This window comes from Vipera berus, assembly GCF_964194415.1.
Source record: "Vipera berus genome assembly, chromosome: 1".
Classification (NCBI taxonomy): Eukaryota; Metazoa; Chordata; class Lepidosauria; order Squamata; family Viperidae; genus Vipera; species Vipera berus.
The window spans coordinates 255,576,236-255,599,966 of record NC_138202.1 but is presented as its reverse complement, the minus strand read 5'-3'; the positions used below and the strand labels follow the sequence as shown (position 1 = coordinate 255,599,966).

At 38.9% G+C, this 23,731-nt stretch overlaps 1 protein-coding gene across 5 annotated transcripts in view; it reads left to right on the top strand.

Moving 5' to 3' along the window:
• The first annotated feature begins 6,258 nt into the window (after window positions 1-6,258).
• Window positions 6,259-23,731, top strand: part of FYN (FYN proto-oncogene, Src family tyrosine kinase) — a 120,740-nt gene continuing 103,267 nt past the window's right edge. For all 5 annotated transcript variants that reach the window (XM_081346425.1, XM_081346422.1, XM_081346424.1 and 2 more), the window contains exon 1: window positions 6,259-8,164. The gene's annotated coding sequence lies outside the window, so the exon portion shown is untranslated. The remainder of the gene's footprint in view (window positions 8,165-23,731) is intronic.

The window sequence follows — 23,731 nt, the reverse complement described above, 5'->3', positions numbered from 1 at the left end:
GAAGTCGCACATGTCTAATCTAAAGGATGTAGCAACAATGATATTGCCAATTGTATATTTTACCAATTGCATTTTAATTGTGGGATTTATGCTTTAACACCTTGAAAGAGAGGTAACGTTGCACAGTGGAATGTACCCTAGAGCCTGTTTGCTAAAAGAGCTTATTTCCCCATATGTAGTTATTGCTCTCAGGCCCCATATTAATGAAGTTGTGCTTATCAGAGCAGAAAAACAAGGTAGAAATCAAATAGATAAATCTTTTCTGTACATACTGTACAGGTAGTCCTCGACCTATGTCCAAAATTGAGCCTAAAATTTCTGTTGGTAAATGACATGTTTGTCAAGTGAATTTTGCCCCATTTTATGACCTTTCTTGCCACATTTGTTGAGTGAATCACCGCAGTTGTTAAGTTAGTAACACAGTTGTTCAGTGAATCCCCATTGACTTTGCTTGTCCCAAGGACACTGCAACCATCATAAATGTGAGTCAGTTGCCAAGTATCTGAATTTTGATCATGTGACCATAGGGATGCCACAACAGTCCTAAGTGTGAAAAATGGGCATAAGTCACTTTTTCAGTGTCGTCGTAACTAAACAAACTGTTGTAAGTCGAGGACTACCAGTATTATATGATTAAGTACTATAGATCAGTGACACAGAATTGTATTTCTAGGGGAAAATATCAGACTGAGCTTTGTATTTTACCATTTTTGTCCATATGGAGAACATATGCTCCAAGCATAATGTGGAAGTCACAAGAGAAATCTCATCATCCACGGCAGAATCTGTCCCTAAATCAGCCTAAATCAGTCCCAAATCAGCCTCTGTATCTGAACTGCTGTAGACGCTTACTGTTTTCAAAATGAACATTACATATGCAATTGCCTTTCTAAATTGATGCAACTTTAAAATAATTCTTTAAAAGTCTGACCAATAACCCTGGAACTGAAAGAGAAAAAAAAACAGGACAGGAAACACTCCAGACCCAGCTCCAGGTCAAAATGAGAGAAAATAATAATATTGTAACGTCATATAAGTATATAACAGAGCTCAGTGGGTTAGGACGCTGAGCTTGTAGATCAGAAGGTCGGCAGTTTGGCGGGTCGAATCCCGAGTGCCGCGTAACAGAGTGAGCACCTGTTACTCGTCCCAGCTTCTGCCAACCTAGCAGTTCGAAAGCACGTAAAAATGCAAGTAGAAAAATAGGGACCACTACGGTGGGAAGGTAACAGCATTCCGTGCGCCTTTGATGTCTAGTCATGCCGGCCACATGACCACGGAGACGTCCTCGGACAAGCGCTGGCTCTTCGGCTTTGAAACGGAGATGAGCACCGGCCCCTAGAGTCGGAAACGACTAGCACACATGTGCGGGGGAACCTTTACCTTTACCTTTACCTTTATTTTTAAAAAAAGAACAAATGGTGCTTCTCACATTACAGTTTTGTTTTATGGGAACATACTATTTTCCCATAGTTATGTGTGTGTAAATATACATATGCATAGACACATACAGAGTAGAATTTATATTTTTGAAGTTCAGTGTAGGTTTTTGTATAACTATTTGAGACATAGTGACTTTTAGAAAAGTCACAGAACCAGCAGTATCACTTCCAAAAGTTTTAATAACCACCAAAAAGTTGCCAAAGAATTTTCTCCTCTGGTCATAAATAAATTGCCTCTTTTTGATAGAGAAAAGTGAGCTTTGATAAAGAAGCATCAACGGGGCTTCTGCAAAGTTAAGCCCCGTATTACTAATTGATTAAACTGGATATCAACAAAGTGACTTTCAAAAGATTATAACATAGCCTCTCTCCACATTCCCCTAAAAAATTTAGTAGCCAGCAGGAAACAGACTAGATTAAAGGAATATAGATTGACAGAACGTCCCATGGAGATGTGTACAAAGGTTCCCCAAGAATCAGTATAGGGATCAAGCTTTTAATTGTTTATAACAGTTCTGCAACCAGCATTGAGTAGCAAGGTATCCACATTTACTATGTAGAACAATTTGAACAAAAAGCAATGGCAATTATCTTCAGTTCTGCCAAACTTGAAATGCAGAGAACAGGTGGAAATATTAATACTTTTCCTCCATCTAACCCAGGGGTAGGCAACCTTGGCTCTTTTATGACTCGTGGACTTCAACTCCCAGAATTCCTGAGCCAACCTGGCTCAGGAATTCTGGGAGATGAAGTCCACGAGTCATAAAAGAGCCAAGGTTGCCTACCCCTGATAACCGGAGGAGGATTCAATTGGTGTCCAATTCAAATTGCTGCATAGTCTGGAACAGACAAAGACACCCCCCACCAGCAGTCCAACCACATTTTCAAATATATAAATAATAATAATAATAATAATAATAATAATAATAATAACAACAACAACAACAACAACAACAACAACAACAACAACAACAACAACAAAACAATAATAATAATAAGTTGGAAGGGACCTTGGAGGTCATCTAGTCCAACCCCCTGCTCAGGCAGGAAACCCTATACCATTTCAGACAAGTGGCTGTCCAGTCTCTTCTTAAAAACTTCCAGTGTTGGAGCATTCATCGCTTCTAGAGGCAGGTTGTTCCACTGATTAATTGTTCTAACTCAGGAAGTTTCTCCTTAGTTCTAGGTTGCTTCTCTCCTTGACTAGTTTCCATCCGTTGCTTCTTGTCCTGCTTTCAGGTGCTTTGGATATACTGTATGTGTTTGCCTAGTCCTTTTGCAAAAAAGCTGAGCAGCTGTTCTATAAAGAAGAGCTGCAAACTCACCAATCCACCATTTGTCTTGCATTCAAAAAACCCCTCTTGTTTGCAGTCATGGTGAAAGGACAGTGTGCTGGCAATTTTGTAACCAGGCCTTTTCCTTGTCATTGTCACTATGTTCACATGGTGTCGCAGAAGGCAGAATGAAGATGAGAAGAAGAGAAATTCTGAATACAGCTGAACACTATAAACAAGGTGCTGAAATTTCCCTGTAGGAAGTCTGGGAAGGTGACACAGAACTGAAGAAACACATCACACAAAAGTGTGTGTGTGGGGAGAATTGCTAGCACCTTGTTCTGTGCCCAAAACTGAGGTGGGGACCCTCAAATGGAGCGTCAGTTTACAGACTGGCTGCTCCTCCTTCTTAAAAAAAGGGAGAAAACCAAGATGAACTATTATCAGTTTCAGCCCAATTTCCTTCATCAGGAGAAATGTGTGCTTGGAAACAGTTGCAAAGGCCTAAGAGTTAAAAGAGTCCAGAATAATCTCTGCTGCCTTTCCAAGTGGAAGCAGCAAAAAGTCTGCGTCTTTGGTCGCTGACCAAAATAAACAAATAAGCCAGAGGATGCTGCAAAGGGGGACTTGTGATGCTGTCAAAGTCCCCCCTCCTTTAAATACAATAAGCGAATTGCAATGTCAGCTAAGCTCAGGAGCCAGAGTGAGGCAAAGGTTCTTCCCAATGGGAAAACACCGCCCACAAACTCTGTAGTACTGTAGCATTTCAGAGAGATGTAACATATTGAATATGATTTTAGAAGCATACCAACTGAGTAAAACCAGAACTGGATCAGTTTCTTGACATGGATGATGGCATCCGACCAAAGCTGACTGTAGACGGATGCATCTACAGATGCCCCAAATGGGTACAGGGGTATTAAATAATGGATGGTATTGAGAAACTGAATAGAATTAACATATTTCTTATGTGAGCGAGTATGATAGAATGCTGGAATCAATGAGAATGAATGGTGGAAAACTCAGGAAAGTTAACAGGAAAGTATTGCACAAAAATTCTTATAAAACCTTAAGTATCTAAAATGACTAACACATACAAACCAGAGAATAGTCCCACATATGGATTCATATAAAACAGAAATACCAGAACTCCCGCAGAAATGGTCCAGGAACATCCACCCAAGCCAGATGTGCTTCCTTTACTACTTCAGTCATATGTAATAAGCTAAAAAAGCAATATACTGTATAGAGGAAAACATGTTTCTTATATACAAGCTGGATAATTACAATTGAGAAATACTGTTTTCATTGAACTCTCCACTGCCTACTAAATTATGAGAGCTATATATTACCTTCTCCATCAGAGGCAAGATACCACTAAATTCCAGTTGCTGGAAAATACTAGTATAAGGAAACTACGGCTTGCTGTGGAACTGTGATTTAACAGTGGTGAAACAGAATGATGCATTAAATGGGATACTGATGAAATCCAATACAGTGTTCTTGTATTCTTATGGTAAGAGATATTATATCTCCATTTAATGTACAATAATTATTTTAATATATACATAAGCATGCAAATATTATGCAAATTGTCATTTATTTGTTATCCTTTCAAAAAAAAGAAATGTAAAAGGAAATGAATAAAATATTGTAAATTTGAATTCTGAACTACTGCAAGAGTTCTTGAAGAAAAATAACGTTGAACTGAAGCATGACATAAATCACAATGTAAGCGGATGTATATTTGTGCATTCTCAGATTACATAGCACAGGATTAACAACTGATTTATCTTATTTGTCATTTGAATTAAAATCAGCATGATCCATATTATCATCAGAATACAGATATTGCAAAATAAGGTACACTACATTCTTACAAAATCATGGAAGACTGTATTTATAATTTTGCAATTCAGTGGCAATGAAATTTCCCCTCTCCCAGAAAATGGAATATATTAATGTGCACACATTTACTAAAGAATAAAAAACAGATTTTTTAAAAAAAAATTAATAGCCAGGAAAAAATAATTAGAATAACCCAGGTATTTTTGCAGGGGGGCAAATATATAAATACTGATTTTTTTATTGTGCCATCCATTTGAAAGCATTTTTACATTCAGAAAACGAATGATTCCACTCATTCCCCACATACCCTGCAAGAACAAAAGGCAAAGCAAAATTGATTAAATTTTTCCAGTTTAATAAATTCTTACAAAAGCCTAGCATCTTTGGAACTTCTTAGTGCTTTTAAGTCAGCTTGTCTGATGCGGCAGAATGCCACAAGAACGTTTAGAGGTATTGTATACTTTAGTATAAATAGTTCATAACTGCAGGTCCTTAATGTTAAAACAGCTAAGATCTACATTCTCTCCTGAGCAAAACAGATCTCCTGTAGGGTCTATAATATTTTTTCATCTTTCCAGAGTTAGCTCTTCCTTCCATCCAGCAATGCAGATCCTCTTCCATTCCTTGCTCCTATATTGGGTTTCCTGTTGTCCCATCTCTGTTTCATTTCCATTTTCCACTCTTAATTCTATTTTTCAGTCGTATTACTTTGTCCCAACTTCTTTGATTATTCTCTTAAAAATTCTGCCACAGTATGCCATATTGCCTAAAATTAAGGGCACTTTCAGGTAGGCTTTGACTCAATCCTGGTGTAGTACCATACTACTGATAGCACCAGTGGAGAATCATTTTTTTAAAAAAAGTTAATTGATCAATATCCAAAATTAGAAAACTGATGCCTCTCCTGCCTCTACCTGCCATGCTCTCAACTGTGGCTCCTCTAGCTTACTATTTCATCATAGACAACAGTGAAAACTTACAATAATTGATTACTACAGTTTAAATGCTAGGTTTCTTCCTCTTACTTCTAAATTAACAGATGGTTGGCTAGTGTCTTGTTGGTGCTAGAGGAACCTGAAAATTGGATAACTTACTGGTCCCTATCTTGCTGATCTCAGGCCTTATTCCTCCAGGGTATCAGAGTGATTTGACACTCATCTTCACTCAGGCCACATTTTTCCCCCTTCACAATTAATGAGAAGAGGGAGAACTGGGGTGGATGAGGGCACTAGCTAGATGCCAATTTCCACACTTCCTTATGGAGGGAGCAAGGTCAATATGAGTTATTCTTGCAACACTCAAATGAATTCAATCACAAGCCATTTTGGCAGTGCCCCTGACAGTTTGGGAAGCGTTTCAGGGATGAGAAAGGTAGCCACAAGAAAGAGTTCCAGGATTGTCTCCTAATCTTAAGTGTTGTGGCAGGATGAAAAGGCAAAATGGGGCTTTTTACCCTAAGTTTATTTGAAAAAGCATTTTATTTTTAATTTGGTAGTTAGGATATTGCAAAGCAGAACTTCCATTCTCCATTACTTTGCTTCCAAGGCCATATTGGCCTTCTGTAATGGCCTGGTTTTTCTCCCATTCACTAGACTGGGATGGCTGATGAGCCTGTTCTGTAATGTTATTGTTGCCAGTTTTGATGGTGTGTTGATTAAAGTTGTTTTTGTTTTTTAAAATTATTTTTCAATTGTTGTATGCCACCAGGAGTCACAATTTATGGGGGGAAACTTTACATATCTAGGAAGGGAAGGAGGAAAGAATGAAAGCCTCTAGGCAGTGTGTTTCAAACTTGGCAACTTTTAAGATGTGTGGAGTTCAACTTCCAGAATTCCCCAGCCAACATATTCTGGGCTCTACATCACCTGTTCAGAAAAACTGATTGCACACCAGTGGTTTATTTGGGTGGGGGAGGTCTATTTGGAGAAGTGCCCAAATGAGAGAAGAAATGAAGGAAAGCGGGAGAGGTAGTGTATTTAGATAGGTGGCAGGGAGTAATCTCACATTTGTTGCCCATTAAACTCTCACTTTTGTGACAGTTAGAACAACTAACCAGTGGAACAACCTGCCTCCAGAAGTGGTGAATGCTCCAACACTGGAAGTTTTTAAGAAGAGACTGGACAGCCATTTGTCTGAAATGGTATAGGGTTTCCTGCCTTAGCAGGGGGTTGGACTAGATGACCTCCAAGGTTCCCTCCAAAATAATAATAATAATAATAATAATAATAATAATAATAATAATAATAATAATAATAATAATAATAATAATAATAATAATAATGATGATGTAAACTTTAGTCCACCAAGAATGTCCACTTTCCAGCTTTCTGTCATGCCAGTATTGCCTTTATGAGAGTTGCCTAGCGGTCACCACTACCTGCTGTAAAAATTCTCCGCCCTGCTCGTGACTGGATCCACAGTGCTTGCAGAATCACCTAGTAGTTAATCCAAGCGGCAATCTGACTTCAACCCAACGAAGCGGGTGGGCTTGGATTAGAGAGATTGCTTTACAGAAATGCCGGTAGTCATTGTACTTTACGGGCGGCTGGAAAGAAAAATCGGATGCGAAACAGGAAGGTTGCGGGTAATCACAGCCTGGATCTTCCCGAAGATATGATTCATTGGCGATCTTCCAATCCGAACGCCAGTCAAGAAAGAGAAGACTATTCTCCGTAATAGTTCCATTTCCGTTTAAATTGGATGCCTCAAGAGAGAGAGAGAGAGAGAGCCCTTTTACGAGACGGGACGAGAGACACCCGAAGGCGCAGCCCAGCCCACCGCGTGGAAGCCGCCGCTGTTGCAGCTGATGTGACGCGCAAACGACCCCCCCCCCTCCTTTTTTCTTTTTTGCATACCCGCCTTCCCGTATAGGGCTCCTGCCAATAAGGACCGAAGCGTTTCCATCCGCCCCAAAGTCGCTTCGCCATAGGCCGGCTTGGGATGTCATTCTTGAGTCGCTTTCCCCGCTTTGGGAACTGACGCAGGGGTGAGGAGGCGAGGCGAGGCAAGGCTAGGCAAGGCAAGGCAGGGTAGCGGAGTCCAGGCTCCAGCCGCGCGAGCTACTGAGGAGCAGCGCCAAAGCTGCGATGCTGCGGTTGCGCCATCTGTCAGGAGCCTGGGGGGTGGCGGCGGCGGCGGCGATAGTGGAAGGAGGGGAGGAGACTGACTGAGGCAGCTTTTCCTTAAGACTTGCCTTTGGAAAAGAAAAAGAAGAAAGGGGGGAAAAAAAGAGGAGGAAACGGAGCCCTCCCGAACCCCATCTTCTCCGGACACGAGCACCCGCCAAGGCTGCCCGGGCGCCGAACAAAGCTGCGGCCGCCCTCTTCGCCTCCGCGCCCCTCGCTGCCGAGGCAGGGACTTTTGACGCCCACCCCCCCCCCCGTTTCCTCTCCTCCGCGGTCTTTTCGTTCTTGGGTTTGTAACGGCGAGCTCCGGAGCTGGCGGCGGGAAGTGAGCGAGCGAAGGACCTGGAGGAGAAGCGTTTCGCGAGGGACTCCCGCCTCCGCCCTGAGGATCCTGCAGAGAGGAGGAAAAAAACCAAGGGGAGGGGGCGTTGGTGAGAAAAGGGGCTCTGCAGACCCAAGTCCTGCTGCGTTTCAGGTAAGAGCCAGAGCGACGCCCTCCCCCGCCCCTGCACACAAACACACACACACACACACACACACACAGATAATGACACACCGCCCCGCCTTAGGGGGAAAGGGAAGGAAGCGTGCGCCGGCTTTTGTGTGCTCGTGTTGGCTTTCTTTCCCTTCGCCCTGCTTTGTGCGCGCTTCTTTGCCTGAAGTGCCTGTGAGCGTAATTGGCTCTTTCCTTCCTGCCTTGTTTTTTTTCTCTCCTCCTCCTCCTCCTCCTCCTCCTCCTCCTCCTCCTCCTCCTTCTTCTTCTTCTTCGGAGCTCCCTCCTGCAACCCCCGGGGCCATGTAGGAACCTACTACATTCCCGCAGGAGAATTGAAAAGGCGGCGGCGGCGGCAATAGAAACGTGGAGGCGTGCATTTGGTAATTTCGGAGTGGGTGGGGATGGGCCCAAAGAACGGAGTAGCCGGGGAAGCCTCCTCCACCCGGACGAAGAGAAATCGCTGGCGTTCGCAGCGCAGGAAGGGTTAATTTATGTCGTTGAACGCGGCCGGGTGGGAAGTGAGGATCCCCTAAATTCTACAGAATTTTTTAGATAGAAATATACTTAATACCGGACCGTTTATACGCGTTCTCCTAAATGTATACGAGAATTAAACCTCCAGCTTGGCTAAGACCACCGTGGCTAAGACTTACAAAGGGTGTATAGTCCAAGTCCTAAGCGTTAATGGTTGTGTGTGTGGGGTGGGTGTCATTCGCATTATTGTTGGGTAAGGGTACTTATGCTATTTTTGGGGACGGAAGTCCATGAGAGGAAGACTTTTGAGATTAGAAGTTCCTCTTCACTAGATTTGGCCGATGATGTGTTGGCATGGAGGGTATCGGCACCAGAAAGCGTGGGGCTTCTTAGTGTGACTTGCTGGCGAATTTGTGAGACCGGCTCTTGTGACCTGCTGATTAGGACTAATGGGGCCACATGACAAAATGTTCAAAACCGGATAATGCTTACAGATCTGCAGAGCTGAGGCTTTGTGAAATGGGGGCTTGCTGCTTCTTGTGTGGCTGTGGCCTTCTGGAGTGGCACTTGTTCCCTTGGCCCAGAAGAGAAGAAAGACTGGATAACCCCTGATGGAAATGCATGGAGGTGTGAGAGAACATTAAATAGATAATGTTCTGTAGCTTGTGAATGTGGAAAAGAGTGGTAATAACTCTGATGATGTACGGTAATCCTTTAATAACTGATGAGCTTCCTGTTCAGCTGGGTTTTTCACACACTGTAAAGTTTTTTTTCTTCCATTGGGGTCCTTTGCAAAAAGAAAAATATCCGTGAAATTAGATCAGTTCTCAAACTCTCTAACTTGCACAAACTGAGTAATTTAGTAGTCTAAGGATGGGAGGAGCCATAGTGATCCATGCCTGGGCTTTATGTTCCTGTAAGTTAGCTGCAAAAAGAGGGAGTGGAAGAAATAGTGAAACGGTCCCTCCTCTTCAAACAATTTTTGCAGGATTTGTATAAGAGTGACAAAGAGGGCTTTAAGAGACGAGAGCGATAAAATGCTGAAGGGCACTGAAGTTTGAAAGGGGCTCTCATTTCCTCCTTTTGATTCTTCTTTCTCCTCCCAGGGGCTGCAATTCTCTTTCCTCAGGAGAGACCACTACTCTATTCTCATTTACTTTCCTTAGACATTTAGCCCTAGTGAAGGATTCTAAATGCTCCACCATGGGTACCTGCATTTTTGGTGGCTGCAGTCTTAAAGGGCATTTAAACCATTTTTAAAAGCCTGGTTTTGTGGTGCACTTGAGTTTGATATAATGCTCTATCTGGAAAAAAAAATATCAGAATTTTTCTAATTTAAAAATGAAGGAGTGATTCATGCAGATGATTCAATTCATTCTGAGATAGGATAATGGCAAAAGCATAGTCCCATTCATGCTGATTCAGAAACAAATCCTGTTAAGTTTAATGGATTTAGGTATGTAAGACTGCAACTATAATGCACATAATAAAAGTGAAATAAAAGATGCACAGACCTTCTCTTTTATTCTCTCACCTCACCTTTAATACTGTGAAGGATCTGAATCCTCCCAAAAGAGAAACAGGTTTGGAAGATAACCTCTTTCTAGGTACCTTCTTCAGGGGTGTCAAACTGCCGGCCTGTGGGCCGAATGCATCATAGTGAAACCGTGCCCACCCCATTGGTGGCAATGCCAAAAAAGTCACGATATGTCGTGATACGTCATGTGATGTTGCAAGTTTGACGTCCCTGTTCTACATGACTTCTGGGAACTTCAACTTCCAGAATTCTCAGTATTGCTGGTTGAGAGTTCTGGGAACTCCAGTTTAGTTTGGCATATATAGAATTTAAAACCTCTGCTTAAAAGACTGGTTTTCTTATTTTCAATTGCACATCCTTGTTTATACTACCTAAGTAAGTTATAGTGAACTTCTTTACAGCAGAATTATCACATAATGTTACATCCTGTAACTCTAGAATAAATTTAGTAGAATTAATTTTATTTGAATTATTTATAAGGCTGCCTATTTTAGCATATTGACTCTGGGTGACTAACAATTCATAAAAGAATACTTTTAGTTGCTTACTATTTAATATAATGAAGTTATTTTACAAATGGTCCTATTGTCCTTATGTTAGTAACTGGCTGTATTCTGCGATTGCAAGGGATGAATAGTTTTATGAAATTCCCTAGCTTTTTATTATATTTTAATTTGCCCATAGTTGTATCTATTATAAGTGTTATGTATTACCTGAACAAATGTAAAGAGATGCTAATTCCACTTAAATATGTTCATCGCTTACACCAGGGGTGTCAAACTGCCAGCCTGTGGGCTGGTTGCATCATGTGGAGGCCGCACCCACTTCAGCTCCAGCAATGCAAAAAAAGTTGCGTCACGTGACGCTGCGTCTTTGACACCCGTGGCTTACACTGTCCAAGAGGCAAAAAAGCTAAAGCATATACTGTGCTGAAGATTCCACCCCTTTTGTTTGTTCATATGATATTTACAACACATGTACATAGGTGATTGGGTTTGCATCACAATGCCATGGTGCTTTTTACATCATTCTACACACACCCTTCTGAAATAAATCTCAAAAGACTATGTTATGACCACAGCAACATGCAAGGGTCAGGTGATCACTATTTGTGACTTTGCCAGCTGGTTTCAGACAAACACAGTCAATGGGGGAAGCCAGATTCATTTAACAAGTGCATGGTTCATTTAATGACCACAGCAAAAAGACTCCTAAAATCAGGTGTGGTCACACAATGACTTAATGACTGCCTTGCTTAGTGATGGAAGTTCTGGTCACAGTTGTAATAAGTTGAGGACTACGTCTCACCACTACCTAACCTTGTAGGCTAGACTGGCAAACTAAAGAAAAATATCAACACCCAAGCCTCAGAAGAGTAAAAACTACTTCTGTTGCCAAGAAAACTGATTCCTATCAGAAGTAAATCTCAGCTCAGATTTGTGTCATTAGATTTAAATGGTGGGAAGAGGGTTTGATTCTCCTCTCAATGATTATATTTTCATGCTACAAACCTGAGACACACCCCAGTGCAGGGGTCTTCAGACTTGGCCCTTTTATGACTTGTGGACTTCAACTGCCAGAATTCCTCAGTCAGCGTGCCTGTCTGAGGAATTCTGGGAGTTGAAGTCCACAAGTCATAAAAGGGCCAAGTTTAAAGATTCTTGCCCCAGTGAATCTGTTCTCTGGAAGTGATAATTTTAGTAAGATCATCTGAGTCTTAACTGGCCTAAGCTTAGCTATTCACTAACATACTAACTTGCATATTTAATTGAAAATATGGGAACAACAGCCATTGACTTTTTACATAGGTGAATGTAGATAGATATATCACATCACAAGTAATGTATGCTTCCACGAATTTATCTGCATTGTGTCCATTTATTTTTAATGAAATTGTTTTTATAAAAGTAAGGGTTGAGATTTTAAAAACAATTTAATATTTTGTAATAATTGTAATGTAGTGCTTATAATTTTTTTTTCTTTTTTAACTTTTGTACCTTTGTATTTTTATATGTTTGCCCTGTTCACCGCCCTGAGTCCCTCGGGAGAAGGGTGGTATACAAATAAAATTATTAATTAATTAATTAATAATGCATGAAAACATCTGAATTGTAGAATTGTTTCTTAGGCTTCTTGTTGAAGAACCAAAGAAGAATAGCTGTAGTTTTTCAGATAAACTACTAGTAAATAGACATCAACTCATTGATGTCTATAGCACTAAGGTTACTCATAAATAACTTTGATTCATTATAATGAGCAATTCAAATATGATTATATTTGTTCCAAGGAACAACTTCACTTCACTTTTCTGTCCTACCTTAGAGGAAATGCTGATGTGTAGTAATTTCTTTAGAGGCATTGGCTTTATGAGACAATTTTGACAGGGCTGAATGTCTTTTGTAACATTATACTGTTTAATGGAAGAATTTAATAGTTGCAGCTGGGATATTAGTACTGTTGGGAAGTAATTTAAAGAGCTGCTTCTGTTTTTGCAATACTGATATACCATGTAGTAATTTCTTTTGTTAGAATAGCAGTTCAGGAAACAATTTAAACAAGAGGATTCTGGCTTTCAGATTACAGTGAAAATTGTAGAACAGAAGTAATTTTGAACATCTCTATGAGCCATTATCTTGCCCAGTTGAAGTAATACTTCTTGAATGAGTGTAGATGGTTTTTCAAAGAGTTCAATTCCAGAAAAGATGTATTCACTATTGTAATAGTAAAAATCAATAATTTGTATCCCATAAGGAAGATGGGTGGTAAAATTTCCTGACTGGATGTCTTCCAGATATGTGGAACACCATATTCTGTTGAATATGCAGATTTATAAGTGCACCTAGCTACCTTTAATATAGTTGCAAGGTAATACAGTACCAGTTGGAGAATAGGTACTGTATTAGCCTGGGGAATAATTTTATTTTTGTCAGCAAATAGTGCATGCTTTTATGTGTGCATATCTTGTTACATTCAGACATGTTTTAGAGTTTAAAAAAATAAAACATTTCAGGATATCTAGTGTCAAATCATTTTTCCCCTTGATGTGTCCCTTAAATCTTATCATTCAGCTCATTAGAAATGAGTCAATTCACATTTCCACTGGTACAGTCATGAGAATGAAGTGACTGTAATTTCCTTAACTGCTCCAAAGATGGACTTTTAATTATCAGTAGGACAAATGGGCTTTTGTAATAAGATATATCTGCTATTTTCTTTTAGCCAATGCAGATGCTAGGCAGCTTTGAAAGTTTTTGTCTGTTGAATTTTCCATCAAAGAGGTAACAGTAGAAAATACTTGCTATCTATAAAGCTATGAATATGAATCTTCTTTATGCCTTAATAGAAAATAATATATTGTACCGGAACTTGAGTCATATGATGCAAGTATAGATAGGTGGAATTGTTTGACAAAATACCCTTGAGGCTTATATACTAATAAGCTTCATTAGGATAAACACTATTTCTAGGCATAATATGATTTGCAATGAATTTAATGCAAATTTGATTGCAGAAGTTAAAACTACTCGCTCTTTCAAGCAGCATGCTTCAATTAATAATTGCATTAAACTAACCTTTTGGAAAACACTTTTTATAATTTTATCGTCCATACGTTCATAGATGCAAATATTTACTCTTGCAATCTCTTATCCATCCACTAAAATGAACTGTTAGTAAAGTCATATATGTGCCATTATGTCATATATCTCTTCTATGTGCTTATGTTAATATCCACATCAATGTACACTGTCTTATGGAAACCATTATTAGTGGATCCCAGACTCCAATTCAACCACCCTTTCCCTTTATCTGTCATAGAATAATTGTTTGGTATGAAAATAGGTCACTAAAGATATTTATAGTCCCAACGGATCTCCCGTCAAGAAGGAACTATTTTTATAATATATGTATATAACATAGCAGCTTAACCAGGAAATAAATATTTCAGACATGATTAGTGGGACTGCAAGCATGAAAAATTCTGAAAATACAGGTGTTTTTTTTCTTTCAGCATGGAAGTAAAACTAACTGTCACAGAAGGAAGAATCAAGCTAAAAAGAACCTAAAAAGAGCCTTTTAGCATTCACTGTATTCTGCCTCCTGCTTCCCATTGTGACTAAAATGTTACCAGGAAATGAACAAACTTTATTTGTTGCCTTTCTCCAGAAGTGACCCTTGGATGTATTTGGATTCTACCCTTGCAGTCAGGATTTAGTATCATATTTTGCCTTCATGAATTATCTAATATTTTAAAAAAGACATCTGGAAGCTCTTATATTCCTAGTAATTTTCTACATAGTTATTCCGTCTGGCCAGAGCAGTTTCCCATCTTCAAAATACTAGGCTGTAAATTCTGCCTTCTGTTTTATTATAAATTACTTGTATAAGAGGTTGGTTTTTTTTTAAGAAAATGAGTGATGGGTAAAAACCATTGTCCTTTGGCAATAAGTCAGAAGAGGAGGAGAGAAGGGGGAAATTCCCTTTTATATAAAACAGCTTTTAATGTCTTTCACTAAAACATGATAAAAGCTTTGACAGTTGTCTTGTAGAATCAGTAGGAAGGAATGCTCTGTAGGTTGCCTTGGATTCCTGAGGAGTAGTTCTAACAAATTTATAGTTTTATACTAAGTGTTTATACTTGTACTGATAATGCAAAACAGAAAAAGAATGATTAAAAACAATGCTGTAGAAGCTAAGTGAAGATAAAGTATGAATGCTAAGATGGGAGTGCTTACACACTTGCTTTTGTCTTTATTATGCTTTCTTATTACATTTTGAAAAAAGTAAAAATATAAAGATACTATCCAGCCAACATTAAAGACTTCACTCCTGTTGATTTTAACAGATGCCTATATTTAGAATTCCTCTGTTGAAATCAATGGGATCTGTTTAATTTCAATGAGTTTATGCTTTAATTTGCATGCTAGTCATTGGAAAATCTTAAAGATCATGTGTGATGCCAACTTACTATATCTGAAAAATTGTTTGTTTCTGTATTTATAGTTAAAAATTTGGTAAATGAATGCTTGCAGTTAAAAAACACACGTGATAAATATGTCTCAAATAATACTACAATGGAATAACTGTGGAAACATTTACTTCTATCTGTATAGGGAAAAGTAACTATCTTAGAGAAAAACCCATCACTGGAGAATTAGTACTTTTTATTTTTTTCTCTTATTTACTTTTTTGAAAATAATATAACTAACTTCAAAATAATTTTCATAGAATTGAATTTGAATAATAGAAAAGTAGATATGCTATTCACTTCATTATTCTTATCCAGAAATAATTGGCATATTGAAATTATTATTTACCGTATATACTTGAGTATAAGCTGAATTTTTCAGCCCACTTTTTGGGCTGAAAAATTCCACTTCGGCTTATACTCCAGTCAACAAAAAAACTTACCGAGGACTTGTGCGCGGCCGAGGCTTTGGTGCTTCCGGGATCGCGCGCACCTCTCCCAAGCCACCGCCGTCCGGAGACCTGCCGAAGTTTGGGGAGGTTTGGGGAGGTGCGCGCGCACCTCCCCAAACCTCCCCAAACGTCGGCAGGTCTCCGTTCCTCCGCGCCCTGCCTGCCTGCTTCTTTCCGCTGCAGAAAGAAGCAGGCAGGCAGGGCGCGGAGGAACGGAGACCCGGCGACGTTTGGGGAGGTTTGGGGAGGTGCGCGCGCACCTCCCCAAACCTCCCCAAACTTCGGCAGGTCTCCGGACGGCGGCGGCTTGGGAGAGGTGCGCGCGATCCTGGAAGCACCGAAGCAAGTCCTTGGTAAGCTCCGGGCGGTCACTTGCTTCGCGTCTCCTGAGGGAAGGGGGGGCGACTGGAGCGGGCGTGTTTCCTCGCCTGCTGGGCGCCGCGATTTGCCCGGGGAACGCGCGGACCCCGAATCGCAGCGTGGAGCGAGGAAGCGGACAGCCAGGGCTTCCCCGAGAGCCGCGGCCACACAGGGTATTCCTGTGTATTCAGGCTTGCAAAATGGCGGATCGAGCCTCTGCTGGCAGCAGAGGCTTGCAGAACAGCGGATCGGCTTATACTCGAGTCAGCAACTTTTTCCAGTTTTTGGGGGTGAAATTGGGGGTCTCGGCTTATACTCGAGTCGGCTTATACTCAAGTATATACGGTAGTTGTGTCTTTCCTAATTCTAATGCTTATTCTATTGTGTTCATTTGGCCACCAAAGGTATTCTCAAAATTCCTTTTGAGGCATCAGTCCAAAAATGTTGGGGATCCAGAAAAATATTAATACGCTGCAGTGTTCTCAGTAATTACAACTCTGTCATATTTCCAGTTTTCCATTTCTTTGGCAAAAACCACTTCTGTAGAAATCTATATAAATTTTTTAAGAAAGAAGTCTGGAACTGTTTTCACACTATAAGAGTATTGATCAGGCAGTATGTCTATATGATAAATTAAAAGTTGTTTCCTTAAAATATTTTGTTTCTAGAGCATCAGGAATGGGATAGTATCCAAGCTCTTTTAAAGTAATATATTTCCAAATAGGATTTAGGCTATGGGAAGCAGTGCACAATCTCCACCACAATCACTCCCTTTCTCTCTTAAACCATATTATGCCATAAGTGAACAGGTAATCATTTCAAGTACAGTGGGGAACTTGTCCTTGCATGTGAGCTACAAGACAAATAATATAATAATCATGCATATATTGTATACAGGCTCCAAATAACTGCATATGGTGATCCAAATGTACCTTTATGTTTTCCTATTCTCTCTTTGTCTAAATGGCAGACTTCACTCCCAGGAACATTCTTCACAGACAAGGCCTTCCTGGTAGTAATAAGAAGCTACTGACAGAAGAAGAAAAAACAATTGTATGGACATGCTTTGCCTATCTGCTTTTTTGGATCTGATACAGAGGGTTAGATGTTGCTTTAGTTTAATTATTCTATTGTTGGAATTTCCTTATGCACAGTATACCAGTTTCATATAGAGCTATTTATCTTGTGTATAGATGTGGGTATGTCTGTGTGCTTAAATATGCTTGTATTAAATCATGATTTTGATTGCACAAACTTCTGTAGATTGATGCATGATTCTACTTTTGGAGGGGAAAAATAACTTAAAATAAATATTTTGCTGATTCTGTCATGGTAGTCATTAACCTGTTGGTGGATTGTTAGTGTGTGGGCATAGGATAGAGTGAATCTTTCTTATTCTGATTAAATGTCAAGCTCAAATGATTTCCTTTTCTGCTGTGTGAACAGTCAGTGAGGTGGACATTTTTCCCCTTGACGATGCCAGTAATGTTTTGCCCTTCCAAATCAAGGACCTTGCCAATACTCTGTGTAACGAAGCAAGTCAAGAGCAAACCAAACAGTGCTTGATTTATATCCAGTCTACCTGAACTGATTACCGCACGTGTGTTACACATACAGAAAATATAACCTTTTTACTGGCTCATATATCTTCTACACAAGATGAATGTGCAATTTTGACTTCTGATTTCAAGGACCATGATGCTCCTGATTGTTCTGTTTTCATAAAATCAGTTTATCCTGTTTTCAAAAAATAGTCCTAATCATTTTAAAAACAACTATTTTCAAATATCAAATCTATTTGTTAAAATAGAGAGGGCATCAAATAAATAAGCAAAACAATAAAAACAAAAATTGAGAAATTTTAACATATATGGGGAAAAAGAGCATAAAAACTCAAATTATTGATTGCTGTAATAAAATCAGTTAAAATGTTTGGAGAATAACATATCTTAATGCAGTAGTTTGAAAGTTAAAGAGTGAAGGTGGCAGAAAATCTTTTTCAGAAATGTATTCCATAAATTAAGTATTACAGAAGGGATTTTTTTCTGCACTATCCTCATTTCTGAAACCAGAGCAATGAATTTGTGACTAATTCCAGATGTTTTTTCTTGAGAACTTCATAGATAGATCAGATATCTTTTTTGTACCAAGTACAGTTTTTAAAAGTTAAATCCTACATTATCTGTAAACTAACAGGGGAGTTCCTGGTAATTCTTTCCTTTCCTTTCCTTTCCTTTCCTTTCCTTTCCTTTCCTTTCCTTTCCTTTCCTATCCTATCCTATCCTATCCTATCCTATCCTATCCTATCCTATCCTATCCTATCCTATCCTATCCTATCCATTTCTAAGTTTCAGAAACAGCATAGTGTGTTTCAAATATAAAATTCTGGTAGTCAAAATAACTATAGCATCGCACCAGGATACATCAGGAACTGCTTTACCAAAAAAAATTCTGCTCATCTAGTCCAAATATCCTTTTGAGAGATCCACATGAGATCATGCGAAATACAAGGGAAGAAGTCCATGTGTAAGGCCTTGTCAGTGACATCCTACTCTGAACCTCCTCTGCAAGGGAATTCTGTTTCAGGTTCCTCTCATTCCAAAAAGCTCTGAAGATAAAATGCACTGCTTTATACATATTTAAATTTGTAATCACCAGCTTCATTGTTAAACACTATTCCATTTTGCAGATACTAAGTTTTAGAAGACAAGGTTTGCTAAGAATGTGCAGTTTTAATATAAACTATGCTTGCAAGATATGCTGAATATCTTTAGTTAACAAAAATATATAGTGCAATTTTAATACTTCTAAATAGGGCTCTTTGCATGGAATCAAAATGGCTGTTATCTTGCTGTAATATGCAACAAACCCAAGTATAGCACTGAGTTTATGATATTCTAAGTCTCTAAGAGGACAGCTATTTATATGATAAATTAAGCTTGAAATTTCAAATAGCTGTGTTTTATAGGTGTAAAATGGCGCCATATACAAACACAAATCTTATTGCTGCTGAATGTATTTTGTGAACAGCTATGCAGCCATACTATAACTACCTTCCTTGTCTACTACCAATATTGTTTATTCTCTATGTAGTTTAATCAACATGCTTATTCAATTATCTTAAAATTTAGGCTGTTCTTTAGAGCTATTTTTTGAAGTTACAACAACCAGTAGTGAAACATCCACATTGCTTTGCTTTGTCCTGTTACAAAGCTTTACCACATCCTTGATTAGTACTTCCAATATCTGAAAAAGACTTCTCTGCCTGTATAGATTTGTCTTGATGCTTCCACCTGACTACTAGAAATCTCATTTTTCAGCTTTTACAACTGTCTGTCAAGACTGTGAAGTGACTTCTGGTGAGGATTCATAATAATTAGCAAAAGAAGTTTTAAAGATAGGTTTAAGGACCAACTCACCCACCGCTTTTTTTAAATAAACAGCAAAAGGGAGATTAGAATATTGATTTTAGAAAATTGTAAATGTATTAAGGATACAGATAGATTTGAAATAACATTTTGAATTAACCATTAGAATCCTTCCTATGGGAAAATGGTAGGTGGTAATAGGATGGGAATTTTAATGTTAGACACTAGAGGGATTCAGAAGGAACTAAATATTACAATTAAAGGAGAACACTTAAATTTCACTTACTCGCACAGAATGGAGCAAAATACTTTAACGTTGGATGTATTGGAAGATACTTGTGAGTAAAGGACCCAGAGATTAATCTTAAAAGTATCTTCTGTTATATATAGCTTGCATTCATTTGGTAAGGAAAAGGAACGTTTCAACAGACAAGACTAAGTCTGCTCTGAAACTGCATTTAAAAATGACAAGGTACAAGAATTAAATGTAAAAAGATATTACATTGGATATACAAATAAGACCAATCTTAATAATGAAAAGGAATATACAAATGGCAAATCAAATAATGACTTGGGTAACTTTCTTATGTTGGATTTACAAAAGAGATACGTGAAAGTTCTGAAGGATTTTGTGAGAAGGGACAAAGAAAAAAATAAAACAAGCTCTAGGACAGTGATGGCGAACTTTTTAGAGACCGAGTGCCCAAACTGCAACCCAAAACCCACTTATGTATTGTCGGGTGCTGGGTGGGCGTTGCCCATTGGGTGTGTGTGGCTGCGGTGGTAACGGCAGACGGTGGGACTAAAAAGTTCAATCAATTCCAACTTTGCGAGATCTTTTTTTTTTCCACGAGAAGTTGAAATTGATTGAACCTTTTTTTTTGCACACGGCGGTTGAGTCCTAAAGCGAAAAGGTTTTATAAAACCTAGCTGAAGGCCTAGGACTGGGCTGACAGCGTGTGTGCCCACAAAGAGAGCTCTGCGTGCCACCACGGGTCTAGGACATTACTTGAAGGGATTAATGATTGGGATTTTTAAAAGTAAAAAGAATGAATATAAGGTGGGTTTACTTGATCAAAATTAAAATAAATATGTTGTTACAGGTAGTCCTCAACTTAATGACTAGTCATTTGACAACTGCAGTCACAACGTTCTCCAAATGGGTACTTTATGGCCCCTAAAGCACTTCCATCTATAATAAAACATACCAGCTGCCTGGTCACATGATCACTTTTTGGGTGCTTGGCAACCTGTTTGCATTTACAACCAGTTCGCAAGTGCCCTGCAATCATGTGAACACCATTTGCAATCTTCTCTGCTGGTTTCCCCAGAAAGTCAATGAAAACTGTCCCCAGAAAACACAAGCAGAGGGGATATTGGATTTGAAATCTATTTACTTGATGCACATAAGGACTTCCCTTTCCCTCTATACAGGAAGGGAAAATTCTCCTGTCTGCTGGAGGAATGGACCTCAAATCTAACAAAATGCTAGCAAATGGTAACACTCTGAGCCTTTCCAAATTTGGTATTTGTTAGCATTTTCCACACCAAAGGGGAAAACACTAGCAAATGCCACAGTTCTGAGCATAATGTTTTCACCAGATTTGAGGTTTATTCTTCCAGTGGCCCAGGAGATTCCCCTGAAGGAAATCCCTCAGTAGACTGAAGAATAGACCTCAAATATGGTAAAAATGCTAGTGAACACTATCGTTGGTGGATTATTCTCCCTGAAAGGGGGAGAGAAGTTCTATACCCTCTCCCACCCCAGAGATCTGGGCCCTCTCCTTGATGCTCCACTTAACAACCTGTGCAGTTGCTTAATGACTGCAATTGGGAGAGCCAGGATTGTAGTCATTGAGTGAAGCGGTTACATGGCATCTTGCTTAACCGCTTCACTCAATGTCCAAGATTCCGGGTCCTGATCCTAATTGGAGGATTATCTGTATTTCTGGTAACCGTTAATGGACTTTTGCTGACTAGGACTGAAGTAAAGGTTTTAAGGATATGTTTAGAGATGAGAGATGGGATGAAGAGGTTGTTGTATTTTAAGAAAGTGATAAATTGTTAAAATTATACTTGTAATGAAGTGACTTCTTTATATATTTTGTTTTTCTTTGCTATATATTTTTTAGTTTTCTGTGCTTTATTTTTTCTTTTATTTTTTGTAGTTTTGTAGGTTTTGTATTATTTTTATCTGTTTAATGGTAATGTTTAATAAAATGATTGTATAAAAATGACTATCAAGTGATCTAAGCAAATCCCAGTTGCCTCACAGAGGCCTAATAATCTCTGCAGTCTCTATTTTAACTCCAAAGTTTCATGGTTCTCATGCTGATAATTCCTGCCCTGCCCTTTTTGTCTTTTTTCTGCTAACGTTTGATCTAACAAAGAGTGCTGCAAAAGTTGCTGACTCATGTTTTACTTTTTAACAATTCTACCTAGATTAAGGACAAGAGAGCACAAATAAGACTAAATATTTACTTATAGTTGGGGCCTGTAAATTCTTAGCACTGATTTCCACTATCCATGGGATCAGTATCCCTGATTATAATGGCGCTTTTTTTCTTCCTACTTGATGTATTTACTTTATACAAGGAGCCATGAGTTTCAGAGCTTTTGGGGAAAAGTCTGACATAAAGAAATACAAATTCTTGATTAAGAATAGTTTAACAATATTGGTTCTAGACAAGGCTTTGATACATTATTTTTCAATTTATTCTAGTACATTCACAAGAGTTGGCAACAAACATAATACTAGAAAACCTCTATATTTCTGAACATAATCTTTTATGTATGCTTTTTTTTCTTTGAGTACGCCTTAATCCCACATTGAACACAATGAGATTTCCTTCTGAGTAAACATATACAAGATTATACTTTGTAGATATGTTTGTTTCTGCATATTATGAACAGGTGTGTTTTTTCTTTTTCTTTTTTGATCATTAGAGAGTAATCTCATTTGCTTCTTTAATTTGGAGGAGATTAAGGGTTTCTTTAAGATGCGGAAGAGTTCAGCTCACCTTTTCTAAATTATCTTTTATCCACCCCAGGCAGTACATTTATATTGAAATCTACTTCACAGAACACATATTTGCCTAATTTTTTAGAGTCTCTGATAAAGATAATAAAGGAAACACACTGCTAATACTGGATGAAAACAGTGGAGTTTTACACTAATATAGCTGGATAAGCACTACACTGGGAGGCTCTGCTGTTACAAAAAAGGAAATAGTTTTTCCAGCAAGTGTTTGCTTCTGCTGAGGATAAAAAAATAGAAATACCGTATTTTCCGGCGTATAAGACGACTGGGCGTATAAGACGACCCCCTACATTTCCTGTTAAATTATAGGGTTTGGGCTATACTCGCCGTATGAGACTACCCCTCTTCCAACGCACACCAAATAAAAATTAAAAAACATCAGATTTGATTTTAATATGGTAATTTTAATTCAAATGCTTATGACATGCAGGTGCTTAGTAGGAAAACTGTCACTTATAAACATAAGGCTGTTTGTCATCAAACATGTAAACATAAAACAGTGCAAGTGGATTAAACTAATAATAATAACAATAAAATAATAATAATAATAATAATAATAATAATAATAATAATAATAATAATAATAATAATAATAATAATAATGAAGAAGAAGAAGAAGAAGAAGAAGAAGAAGAAGAAGTTGGAGGGGACCTTGGAGGTCATCTAGTCCAACCCCCTGCTAAGGCAGGAAACCCTATACCATTTCAGACAAATGGCTGTCCAGTCTCTTCTTAAAAACTTCCAGTGTTGGAGCATTCACCACTTCTGGAGGCAGGTTGTTCCACTGGTTAGTTGTTGTGTCAGGAAGTTTCTCCTTAGTTCTAGGTTGCTTCTCTCCTTGACTAGTTTCCATCCATTGCTTCTTGTCCTGCTTTCAGGTACTTTGGAGAATAGCTTGACTCCCTCTGCTTTGTGGCAGCCCCTGAGATATTGGGTCACTGCTATCATGTCACTCCTCACCCTTCTCTTCGTTAAACTACACATACCCAATTCCAGCAACCGTTCCCTATTTTCCTAATTCACTTTTTCACTTTTCCTAATTCACTCTAAAGCTTTCCCTGCGCAGAGCCTTACGTAAAAACAGCTGCCTGCAATTAGTGCAGGTTCGCATTCCACCAGGGTCAAGGTTGACTCAGCTTTCCATCCTTCCGAGGTAGGTAAAATGAGGACCCAGATTGTTGGGGGCAATAAGCTGACTTTGCAATAATGCTGCTTGGGGGGTGGTGAAAGCCCTAATAAACAGGCATATACACAGAATGAAGGCTATTGCTAAGCCCATTGATTTGTGCTTTAAATTGTAAGCCACCCTGAGTCTTCGGAGAAGGGCAGGATATAAATGGGATTTTAAA